Raw genomic sequence first — 13,680 nt, 5'->3', positions numbered from 1 at the left:
ATAGAAAGACACCAACTGCCTCTAATCTACGCAAAAACAGACACAATGAGTTCCATTGATAAATAATCTAACAAAAGATTGTATTGATACTGAAACTCTGAAACGAAGTCTAAACAATATTGTATATTGTATGTTTCACTTCAGAAACGTAAATTGTTTTTTAACAGTAAGTGTAAATATGAATATATTAGGTACAATAGTCAGTTATGCATGATGCCCAGTTTTGATGGATGGTTGACTGCAATTTCCTCCAAATTATTATATATTTTTTTATTTGACATTTCAGTTTCTATACAAACAATATTCAATTGGTTACCAAAAAAGGTTGTGGCACAAACAAAAGTCTATCACTATTAAGTATGTTTGGGTGGCTAAGCATAAAGTCATGAGAGATTAGGCAAAAGAAAACAAAAAACACATGAATAAAAGTTTTGCTTTTATTCATATGCAAAGACAAAATATCAGAATAATAGTTCCATTAATTGGCAGGATGCAGATTTGGTATATGTTTTTAGTTTGATATGCAGTGAATTATGGTGACCAAGAATAGTTCTAATCAAAGAACATAGTGTGCTGCACATTCTAGAACTAATAGATCAAGAGAAATATTGCTGATAAAAAAGAAAAAATAATTAGCAAGAATTATTTGACAGAAAAGGAATGCAAAGAGAGGTGGCCAACATGCCATAATTGTAGAGAAGTTTGTAAAATGACCAGTGCACAATAAATAGAGAATGTGCAATGTATGATAGAGATTTATATTAAGTTACATAAAGTAGATCAACCATTCCATTAAAATCAAAACAGATGAACAGAAAAAAAAAAGTACATACAAAGAAATGCTACATGGTATTACTAAGAAATAATCTCAAGAAAAATGGGAAGGTTGTTAGACATATATGAGGACATTGAGACAGGGGTTATGTGGTTGCAGTTACAGATGGATTTGTGGTGGGGGTGGGGTTATATCAGGAATTGGCTCTGAGCCTTGTATTGTTTACACTTGTGATGGACAGGTTGACATATGTGGTCAGGCAGGAACCCCTGTAGACTATGATGCTCACAGATGACATTGTGATCCACACGGAGCGGAGGAGCAGGAGGAAGTGAGCCTGGAAAGGTAAAAGAAAGGACTGGTGAGAAGAAAAATAAAAATTAGTCTAAGCTAGTTCAAAGATGTGTATAATTGAGAGAAATTGGGAAAGTTGTAAAGATGTCAGGATTAGGAATGAAGACTGGAATGATGTTAGAAAGAGGTGGCTAATTAGCAAATTATCTAAAGCAGCAAATAGAGAACAGACATGAAGAAATGTGTTGGCTGCATGGAGTGAACAATGATGAATTCAAGGACAGATCTGAAGCAGAAGGATGACATCAAAAATGAAGGGTGCCGTTTATAAGAAAAGAGGAAGACAAGCCATCATATATTGTGTGAAGACAGTGGCATTTGGCAAAAGTTACAGATTTAACTAGGACTGCTTAAGCGTAGTACTTCAGTGGTCACTTTAAGGGATATGTACTGTAGTTAGATCATAGGAAAGTTAATGGGGAATTATAATATTTCAATTGATTGAATGTGGATTGAGTTCTTCCAAGACCACATAATAGTAATGGGTTTAATATTTACTATTTAATATAGGTTCTCCCTGCTGCCCTCTGGAAAGAGGTTCCGCAGCATCCGGTGCAGGTCCACCAGGTTCCGAAACAGTTTTTTCCCACTTGCCATCAGACTGCTGAACTCTTAACTGGACTGCACTTAAAATCTGGTCTCCACTTTATACCTTGCACATGTACAGAGCTAAGTAACTTCCTTTTTACTGTCAGTCCTGCACTTTATATTTTATATTTATATTTATATTTTATACTGTATTTTATTTTTATTCTGGAGTAACCTCACAACACTGAAAGCTCAAAACATTGTCCTGAGCCGTATGCAACGAAATTTCGTTCTGTATACACCCTGTGCATGCAAAATGACAATAAAGTCAGTCTAAGTCTAAGTCTAAGGTTACAAAAAAATAAATATTGGAGCGACAAAGCAGAGAGCAGGTTTAAGAGGGACTGACTTGAACCTGCTCAGTTTTGTTTTCTGCAAGTACATTGAGATATGAAACAGAAATTAATTATGTCGTTTCCATAGTCATATTGGCAAAAGTACATCCTCTTTAATTCGTTAGGTTTTACTGGTCTGGTTTTCCAGCCTCAATTCAGGACAACATTCCAAGTATTACCGTGAATATTTTATTCAGTTATACTAAGGCAAAAGCTAGAAGCGCCGTTAGCCTCAACAATGCTCCGTCATAGCTGGGAATGGAATTATGCCTTTTAGTAGTTTGATCATCCTTTAAAGCAAGAGTTTCTGCTAATTTTGAGATCTTACTAAAACGTTTCTAAAAAAAATTTATAACTAAATTTGACAAATGTTTTGAAACCTTTTTGTTATTCCCTGTATATATGTAGTAGATTTGATGTTTTGAATTGTCTACCATACTGAAATTCAGGGGAGCCATTTATCACAATTTTTGGGTGGACACTGAACCCAATAGCCATATGTACAATCACTCCATAAAAATATAAAATAATTTATGAGGGCAGTGCTGCAGATTGTGAGAAATAGGAGTAATCTAAAAGAGAAGTGTAAATGTAATTGAGACTTTCACCACAAGATGGTGTCTGCCTTAGAGGTCACCTCTGCTCCATGCTGCTGTGTGATGCTGTACTGGGACCATAAACAATATGAATTACACCATAAAATGTTTCTGTGATTCTGAAAGTATAAAGTATATTTCTACACAACACTTAAGTGATCTTGTTATCAAACAATTTGAGTCAGATTTGAGACATATGTTGGTACTGAAAATTGAATATTGTAGGTTTTCAAACTTAACCTTAACCTCAGCTATGAAACTAAATGTCCAAAATAACTTTGTCAATGTTTTTTTTTCCATTCAGGAATTTCAGAGATGAAACTGTAAATTGTCAACACAGAGGAGCAGAGTTCAGAGAAGACGTAAAGAGTTATTAAATATGAAGCAAATGTGTCACTTTTCATTTATTAAAGTGACAGTAAATATCAAAGACTGATTATTTTACTATCTTCAACATCTTTTTTTAGTTATAGGAAATATTGAAAGCAGAGAATAGTGAGGATAGTACTATTTATTTTGGAAAATAATTTTCTTATTGCAATTAAATTTACCATGAACCAGAATTGAAACAATGTTTGACTGAACTGAAGTTATAACGCAATATATTTTAAATTATTGAATATACTCGTTTTCTTTTAGATTGTGCCAAGTTAAAACATCAGCTCATAAGTCACTAAGACTTATTAAGGCAAACTAAAGATAGCCTGATTTTTATAAAGTACATATAAAACATAACAATAACATCTTTAGCACAAGGTTTAATCTTTATAAAAATAAATCTAATTGGATTTTAGTTGCTATGAGCAGAAGTTGAGTAAATATGCATAATAAATTATGTTAATGTGTTACATACTCCAAAATTACACTTACAATACTCCAATTTATACACAATCATGTTATGGTAAAATACAAACCTTACTAAATTGATATCTGATTTTCTTTATATTTACAGAGGATTTGCTTCTAAAACCAATGCCAAACTTCCTTTACTCTTAAATAGGGGGAAAGAAGTGAGAGAAAATCATTAGGTTTTACATCATAAAAAGCAAGGCAATAAATTTATGAAGTAGGAAGAAAAAGTTTGGTGTAACTTTTGTTTATGCAGTATTAACAGCAATGAACTATGCAGCAAATGTGATTGATAAGGAGTCTTATCAAAACAGATGTTAAAATTAGCCTACTATTTTAAACTCCTGAAAAGGAAAACATCTGCCACTATCTGAATATGTACAAAGTACAGCTACTGGAAAAGTACAAAACTGTAGCAACAGTGTAAAAGAAACAGCAGACTGCTCTGGAAAGTTTTTGTAATAACACCAAAGTGATTAATCATACACTTTTAAGTGAAAAAGTTCAGAAACCTGTTAATTGCCTAGTGTGATAAGGAGTAGCTGACTCCCTGTTGCCTCTATGCTACTTGACGAGTCAGAAAAGGGAGCGTATGGTTTTGCTTTATTCCAAAGGACACATCTCTGTAAGCGAACAATGAGAACAACTGATGTGGCACTTATTGATTCACTTGGGAAGATGGACACTCAGCTACTGACACCACAGTTAAATGGCTACAAAAACTTTTATCTGTGCTTCTCCTCCCATACACTCATCCCTGCTCAAAAGGAAGCAAAGCTTTGTGGCTTACCTGAAATATTTTGGTTGTATGTTGAAAATGTCATGAGAGGAATACCAGGAGAAGTAGCTCAAACTCTGCCTGTGTTAATTCATCTACGACTGTGTATGCCTTTTATGTCTGGGTGGTCGTTCTAATACACTTGTAGCTTGTTCTGGGTGAGCTATGCGTTTTACAGCAATGACTAAGATTTAAAGTCCATCTGAAAACAAAATAACCACAACTCATGAACAGTTAGGAAAAAAAGTCACCAGGACTGACGTTGGAAGTATAACAAAAAAAACTGCCAAGGAGTGAATAAACTGGTACACTATGGTGGTGATTACTGGATGCAAAACAGGTGAATCTAATTAACAACAATCTACAGCTGTCTCAAAAATCTGAGCACTGGAGGGAAAACCATAGAGAAGAACGACATATACAACAGGAAATTCAAGAAGGAAATAATTAGAAGGAATATTACAAAAGACGAGAGTGGATAGAAATATAAACCAATAATAATAATAAATAAATGAAATAAAAAAGCAAATAAAAAAAGATTATTTCTTCAAATAACTGAATATGCTACAGCCAATCAGTGGCTGTAATAATTTGAAGAAAAAGATTTTTAAAAAACTTCACAAAATGCCTTGCTTAATAGTGAATCACAACAAGCAACCAGACAAATATGATGGTTAAAGAAGGGTATTCATTGGAGGGAAGTTTAGCACCATCTCGTCATTTGCCGGGTTCTCTAGCACTGATGGTTAAGGGGGCTCCTGGGGCTTACCTGGTCAGACATGATAAGTGGGAGAAAGAGAGACAGAGATGCAGAAACAGAAAGAGGGCCCTTCAGTAAATAGGCCATCCACAGAGACTCTGCTGCAGTCTAATAGAGCCCCTCACAGTCAGCCCCTGTCAGTCAGAAAGGTAAAACAAGGTCTAACTAGGTCCTAATGAAGACAGCCCCACACCAACTTGTCTTGAAACTGCCCAACTAAAAATCAGACACACTTATATATCTCCCAAGCTGTGGAATGTTGCCCACTCAGTGTCACTAACAAGAACAAAGTAAGATCCATCTCTAAGTCCAAGGTAGCTAACACCAGATTTAGTTCAATCTCTTTGGAGTGAACATAGTACATAGCAGGATACTGCTGCACAGCTTTGAAACTATGGAACGGTAACCACAGAACCGCCATCTCCCATCCTGCACTAATTTAGTGTTTTTTAGTTAAACATTGCGCACATGTATATAATTATAAGCTCGATACAGGCTTGGACAAATAAAAAATATATACAACATTAATACATGTTCAATCTGCCGCTCGAGTCAAAAACAATAAAACTAAGGTTTAAACAAGTTTGCAAATTCATGTTTCTCTTTTATTTCCAATGCACTTTTACAGCATATGCATTTTTGTAAGGTAGAAATAAGTACCAGCTTAAGGTTCTGCAGCAAGAAAACAGAAAGACATACGTCCTTTATGATGTATTCCCTGTGCTGTCTAAAATGCTTTTAGGTCGATAAAAGAACATTAGGTAAGTTGGAGAAGCAATCATCATCCTGCTGTCCATCTTAACCCACCAGCATTGCCTCAGGACACAGCCTCTGGCTGGCCTCTAACCAAGCCTTGGCCGGCTGTCTCTATGGTAAGTGCTCTGTCATGAAGATGCCAGCGGCTACAGCATATGCCACCCAATCTCTGGCATATCCCCCATGGTAAAGTGGGGACCACTAATGGAGAAAATGACTGTATGTACTATAAGCATATCTTTATGACTGTGCTTACAGGAATGACCTTCAGTTGAATCACTTCTGCATTTTCCACCAGATTGTTTCACAGATGTTTGGCTACAGACTTCATAGGTATGGAAACTCAAAAGAATCTGAAAAGAAAACAAACGGAAAGATTTCCTGTCTCTTGTCAAGCCTTAGGATTCACAGAAACAGCTTTACTTTGAGAGCTTGGAGCTCATCAGGCAGCAGTAATGATTTTTACTGAATATATCTTTTTTTTTTTTAACTAAAGGACAATTGGGTGCCAATGCTTTTTTATTGAACACCATTAATATGTGTGATAAAAGTATACAATAAACTGATGTTTGAATAAAAAAAGATAATGCCTTTCACCTGTAGAACTCTAAGAATGCACAAAATTGTGTAAAATTAGCTTCTAAAATTTAAACAAACGTACTAAAAACTATTTAGTTCTAAAGTGAAATGCATATCTATTTTATGTAATACCTAATTAAAGGTATACTGGTAAACACATTTTGAACAAAATATTTTTACTTGCTGGATTATATATCTTTATTTGCAACTTGTTCAACTATGTTTTACATAACTGTTATTTTAGCTTTGCACTCGGTAATATTGAAAGGCAACAAGAGCATGCAAGTACTGTGTTAACATCAATGCAAATGTTTTAAACATTTGTACTGATATTAAAACATCAATACAAGGTAAAAAAAATACTTCTGAATATTTTAGCTGAATGGAGATCCTAAAGACATACTTGCTCAAAATCCTTTGCAGAATTCGTTTAAACAGCCTTTAGCCAAAATGTACATAATTAGGCGCTGAAGTCTCTATACATGCTTTCTCTTTAAACTTTTAAAGTCAGTATTTCTATACTTTTTTTTTCCACAATAGCTTATGCCGTAGTGTCCCTTCCATAAGCTATAATTACAGGACGTTGCAGGGTTGTACAGGAGTACTGCAATTGGGTAAAACAATCCTTACTGTACATTTACACTGTAGAAACACAACCCCTAGTGCCAGGTACAAAGTAATCACTACAACTGTATTATCTTCCATGTACAAGTCTTTAATTAGTTTCACTCTTGTCACAACATAGGCATACATTTCATGACGGAATGAACAGAATAAGATTACTTCAAACCCCAACCCTGGATTATTTCTCTAAGACAGTTTTAAAGCAGTCAGATAAGAGGAAAGCTACAGGGAGAGACTTTATTGTGTGTCTGTATCACAGAGTATGAGGGGAGTTCAGAAGCTGCATGGAATGAAAAAGCCTAGGGCTTATGTTTTCAAATCATAGTGTTCCCAAATACAGTGTGTGGGTCTCAGCTATGAAAGGACAGAAATAAGATCTGACAGTGAACATTCTCACATGGTCTTATACAATGTCATCTGTATTCAAGTATGTCAAATGTAATGTAACATGATACTGAGCACTGCAAAAAAGTTATTGAAAATAATTATTGAAAAAAAAGCATGCAATGTTTAAATTGATGAAAACTGATGAAAAATTAACCCCAAATTGAATGTGGAATTAACATCAGCTGTAGTTTCTTAGGCTCATGTAATTTATTACTGTTTTTTTATATTTGTGGATCTTGTAAGATCTTCCCAGTAGACTTGTTTTTGGAAAGATAACTCATACCTGACTGTGACGGTGAGGTAATCCTCACAGTTACCACAAGTCTGTATGTCATTGGTTGACCTACTCCTACCAAAAGACTTTTTGGTAAGAACTTTTCTTCCAACTCTTGGTTGATTGTTGCCAAACAACAGTTAACCTCAGAAATTAATATGTAATTTGTGCATTTCAGAGAAAGTCAGTCAGCTTAATCTCTGGGACACAAAATTTGACACTACCCAAATAGTATAATTGCAAAGTAATACCAATGGCGTTTATGCTTAACAACTTTAAAATCAATCTGTAAATGGAGATATTAAATTACTTCCATTATTCTGCACATGTTGCTGTGAGGTCATAAACCATTAATACACATTTAAAAATCAAATTTCAATGAAAACTTGAAAATGAGCATGAGGAACTATGTGAATGTAGCCTTCTTCATCATTTCTTTAATCATAGTCTTGAAATTGAAGAAACTGGAGGAAAACTGGAGGAAAAAAGTGAAATTGAGTAAAAATAACTTAAGAACAGTGTAAAGTCCAGAAGATCGGTGTCATGGGAACAACAAGAGGCTCCCCCCATGCAACTGAGCATCTGGAAGAACACAGTCTCTGATTTCTCATCTTTCTGCTTTTTCCCTTTCAAAGACCACTTGAAAGTCTTTCTGTGGTATTGAGCAGGTGGGGGTATGTGTAGAGAAGGGCTAAGGCTGAGAATGGGCAGGCCTGGGTAAAGCAGCTCCCACTTTCTCTATCCAGTGAACAGAAGTGGAAGACCCAGAGGTCCAAAGGCCCAGCGGCCCAAAGCTGCAGCCAAGTATCTCTGAGGAGACTTCAGCAGGGAAGAAGGGAAATCTGAAGGCATATGGCTAGGTAACTACAATAAAAGCAAGCCTTAAAACCAGGCTAAGCTCTACCCCTACTTGCAAAATGTTGAACAGTAACATCTTTCAAGAGATATAACCATGACCTTCTTTTACCAAAACTGCAAAGTATCTACCAATATATATTCTCTGTAAAACCTTCCAAGATTTTTCTTTTTTAATTGAGTTTCCATGCGCAACTTAAAGGTCATATTGTAATAAATCATTATTTATAATAGTGTACTACACCTAAATGCTTCACTTTTTTTTATCTTAAAAAAAGATCAGACTTAGATTCTGATACTTTACCTTTAGTGTTGTATGATGCTTTTTCTTCCACAAGGAAGAGTTTAAAACAATTTAATCCAAGCAGATTGCTGCAACAAACTTCTGCTGCAACCAAGATTTTCTTTAACATAATTGATGAAAACAGTAGGTAGTCTTTGAAAGCTTGGCCTTTTGGGGGAGACTTCAAACAGTATCAATTGTAGAAATTGGCTCAGCTGAATGCAGTCTATTCCCTATCAATAAAGTATTCAGCACCAATAGCTGGGAGAATAAGGGAGAGATGAGTCAAGTAGATCCCCAGAGGAATCCCTAAATCTAATACATACTGAATGCTCCAATAAATTAAATAACTTCAAATGATCGAAGGGATGGTATCCCAATCAAACACAGCATGAAACTGCAGAAGAAGGTGCGTTCTCAGTGGAAAACATTTAGAGGTGTTTTTCAAGCCTTCATTGAAAACAGTGAACAGAAATGTCACAGTATAAGAACCTTTAGGTGTTTTCATCTTCAAGCATCTACAGCCCTGGAAATACACAATACTTTACTGAATCAAAATATACAGTAAAACACAAAAGTAGGTAATATTAGAGCCACATGGAGAGACAAGGTATAATGTTAGTAATTTGAATCAGGATACCAACTTGTATGGTATCCTATGTCCTGTTTCTCCCTTATAATATAAATTTAACTGATTTAGTTTTATAATAATGCCAAAGGGAAATTAGAAGTCAGCTCATTTGGCTTCAGTCTGCTGTGTAGACGTAGGTAAACCCGTATGTATTTCTACTGCTTCGACATTTTCATTTCTTCGCTTATAAATGACGTGTGAAATATTCCTCACAAAGTAGCCTGCTTCATTCATCCAGATGACAAGTTTGTTAAAAATTATGTCTACCAAACTAACCGCAAGACAATAAGCAAACAAAAATCTCAAATCTTAGTTTATGTCACTGAAGCATGTTTGTTTAAACAACAGACATTTGTGCAGGCTTTATTTACCCCAGGTAGCCAGAATACAACAAAGCTTGGCCAAAATAATTTTGCAACAGAGAAATTAAAAAAAAAAGAGAGAGAGACCTAACTTGATCATTTGGTCACTAATTCAATGATAATTGAGGAAAATAATGAAATAACCCAAAAATAATTAGGTAATATTTTACCTGAATGTAAACTACTTTAAGCTCAAACTGTAAGCTCAAACTTTATAATGTTCGACCAGAAGCTGTTAATTCTCTTGCTAACCTTTTTGACAAACTGTTTGACACAGGACTGATATTGTATTTTAATATGAAATGGGAACTGTTTACAACAGACAAACTGGCTGACTTTTCTAAAGTTGTTCAAATGTTTAAATTCCAAAATGCAGTAGCAAACAGTAGAACATTTAGACTTTAAGAGCAACTAAACCCCAAATAAACTTCTCTCTTTTTTTGCAGGTAAGTTGTTTAAAATCATTTCATTCAGTCATGTCCCTGTGGTGCAGACGTTGGAATTGCATACATGGATCACTAGATTTCAGCTTTGCACATGGGTGATTCATTTGCATCATGAACACTGACTGTCACGTGTCTCCTCTGCTCTGACTGCAGAATGCCTGGGAGACTGAATACAGTGCATAGGAAGCAAGAGGGGCTCATGGCAGCATTTGCTCAGCACAGTTGTTGAAAAGCCTCCAATAACACAAAAAAGTAATCAAAGTAGAGAATATTGTATATTGTTATTGTTAAAAAAACATAAAGATTTATTCTGCTCTTTTGAAATGCTACTTATCTTACACTACTTACTACTTAAGAATTGCGCTGTTGGTAAATTTTGCAGAAAAATGTTTTGTTTTTGGGGTTTTTTTTGTCATTGGTGGTGAATATATTATAAAATTGACATTCAACACAAAAGTAAAAATCTGATTTATACTTTGTTGCAGTTAATTACCAGCAAAAAACCCTCATCACTTAGCCCCAAATTAATTACTGTTTATAAAATATAAGCTCTTTTGAAATACTGTTTATCTGCTTAGGCACAAGAAATTTACAGTTGGTAAATGTTGCAAAAGATAAAATCAGATGTTTACTTCGTGGCACTCGGTTACCAGAAAACATCTCTTAGCAACAGATTAACAACAAATATTGTTATTGTTCAAAATAACATAAGATTCCTTCTGCTCTTTTGAAATACTACTTATCTTATACTACTTAGCAAGAATTGTGTAGTTGGTGAATTTTGCAGAAAAGTTAGTTTTTTTTGTCATTTTTTGGTTAAATATACCTTAAAACAGACATTCAACACAAAAGTAAAAATCCGATTTATACTTTGTGGCAGTTCGTTACCAGAAAAAAAACGCTCATCTCCGAACACCAAATTAATTATTGCTTATAAAACTTAAGCTATTTTGAAATACTTTTTATCTGCTTGGACACAAGAAATTTACAGTTGTTAAGCTTAGCTAAAGTAAACATTAGCAGTGTTTATGTGGCACTCGGTTACCAGAAAACGCGATCATCTCTTAGCAACAGACTAACAACAAATATTGTTATTGTTCAAAAAGCAAGATTTCTTCTGCTCTTTTGAAACATTATTTATCTTACACTACTTACTACTTAAGAATTGTGCAGTTGGTGAATTTTGCAGAAAAGTGAAAATATGTACACTCTTTTCTTTTGTCATTGGTGGTAAATATATTATAAAACAGACATTCAACAAATATACTTTCCTGTAGAAAGTGTTTCGCCAAGGTGGCGTCTCTGTAGTTCTAACTGGAAGCTCCTCTGTTGTTCCGCCATCTCTGTAGTTCTAAATCTCTGCCCTCCTCAGCGTTCTGTTGCTATTGTAATTAATCCTCTCTGAAAACTGTCATGTGGGAGTGAGACACACAGGGGGAGACAAAATTCCATCTCTCCTTTGAGCCCAACTGAACAGTGTCAGAATTTGTTTTGATTTGAATTTGGCTTGTTTTTTTTTTCCGCTAATGACGTCGCCATGGTTACTTGAAATACCAACAGAAGTAATAGTTCCAGTCACACACATATATATACAGTGTATATTATGGGAGTGTATGAGTCGCATTAACGGTGAAAGGAAGCTGCAGTTATTTTGAGGCTTAAGAGTAATAGGTGCCTTCCATGCATTGCATGAAGTCATTGAAGTGCCTTGCTTTGTAAGGCATGCCAATGCTCTCCTATGCTCTGCTTTGGTAGGCCCCAATTACAATTATAGCAGCCCTCCATCTCATTAGCAAAGGCACAACTGGAATGTCTACTTTTACAGCAATTATAATAAACACAATTTTGTACTCACGACACCTCCAAAGGGGGAAAACACTGTTGAAGGCCTTCCTGGAGAAAACATTGAGAGCGTTGAAATTTCCCATAAACACTGAGAGCGCTGAAAGTCACAGAGGAAAACATTGAGTGCATTGAAATTGCCAGCTAGTTTAGCTTAGCTAAGCTTCGTGTACCATAGGTCTCCTCTCTCTTCTATCCCGGCCGCCCCCAAGGTCCTCTAACGTTTTCCGAGTGTCGTACTGCCCATGTGTTTGTCTTCCCTTCTTTCGGGTTTGTCACTCGCCTTTTTTCGCTCGCAATCCACGCAAAAACTTCTTCCTTCTCCCTGTATCTTGCCCCTCCCCCACGCATCTCACAATCAATCCCCACCAGCGCCCTGTCAGGTCGTCTTGGTAACCAATAGAATGAAATGAGTGTAGCATACGTCACACCAACGTTGCGATATTTAAATAAAAATAATAAGGTTGCTAAAACATTGCTGTTTTAACAATACATAAACCAAATTAATTAATAAGTAACCACCTTTACTGTATATTAAAATTTACAAAAAGTTTCTTAACCAACTTTACATTAAAATTTTAAAAAGTTATGACATAATATAAAATCCATAGCTGTCACAAATTCCATTTGCTTTTTAATATATTTGTGTTATGACTTGATCTAAGAATTTCGCTGACCTTTAGATCTATATGCACATTACAATAACCCACATGTGTCCCACAACGATCTATTTCAGCATCCATTTATTCAATTCCAATCCATCTATTCAGGTTGCATGGAAATTAGTGCCTAAGTAATGGGCAAGTGGCCTGGTTATCAGTCTAGCACAGGGTCTACATAATGACACAAATAGCAGACAAACATGCAGAAGTACAAATTAACCCAACTTGCATATTTAGGAGAAGTAACTGGACTAGGAAAAAAATATGCAAATTCCACATTGTGCCCCATGCTTTATCCATTTCTAATTATTATTTTTTTTACGCTGCAGCTCAGCTGATATCACTGTTGCCTTGCAGCAAGAAGGTCCAAAACGGTCCAAATCACATTCTGGGGTCTTCCTACATGGAGTGTGCATGTTATCCCTGTGGAGGTGATGGTTCTCTCCAGGTACTCCGGTTTCGTCCCACAATCTAAGTCAATCTGTGTGACTGTTAGGTCTCACTAAAGTTTGCCTTCGGTGTGAGTGTGTGCATGCATGGCAATTTGTCCTGTCTATCTCTATGTTGTATAGACTAAAAACCTGTCCAGGTTGTACTCACCAGATTACTGCAAATACTGCTGCAAATAGGCACCTGCACTCCTCACAGTCCTGTAAGGACAAGTGCATGTAGATAATGGATGGATGAAGGGATGGAGGAAAATATTCTTTATAATTAGGGAATTGCGTAAATTTAGCAACTGGATTTTCTCCAGTGCTAGACTGCTGTCATTTCCTAACAGATGCACTATTTCAAGAATAAGTCTGATTAATTTTTGAAAATTAAAAAATGAATCAGACAGCATTAGCTGTTGATTCAGCTAATGCATCAAACCCTCTGTTTGATACAGCTCTGTACACATATTGATTTCTATATTATTTTTGAAAGAAAATGTTTGTATTGTC

The 13,680-nt window shown here is 35.5% G+C and overlaps 1 long non-coding RNA gene across 1 annotated transcript; it reads right to left on the bottom strand.

Annotated features, from left to right (window-relative positions):
* Window positions 1-477: 477 nt before the first annotated feature.
* On the bottom strand, window positions 478-12,441 carry LOC111608467. Its single transcript, XR_002752684.1, has 3 exons — window positions 12,248-12,441; window positions 12,088-12,174; window positions 478-1,112 (listed from the first exon to the last, which is right to left on the bottom strand). It is a non-coding gene; the product is annotated as an uncharacterized LOC111608467 (long non-coding RNA).
* Between the last annotated feature and the right edge of the window lie 1,239 nt (window positions 12,442-13,680).

This window comes from Xiphophorus maculatus, chromosome 4 (genome assembly GCF_002775205.1).
Source record: "Xiphophorus maculatus strain JP 163 A chromosome 4, X_maculatus-5.0-male, whole genome shotgun sequence".
Classification (NCBI taxonomy): domain Eukaryota; kingdom Metazoa; phylum Chordata; class Actinopteri; order Cyprinodontiformes; family Poeciliidae; genus Xiphophorus; species Xiphophorus maculatus.
This window is presented reverse-complemented; position numbering and strand designations above follow the sequence as displayed.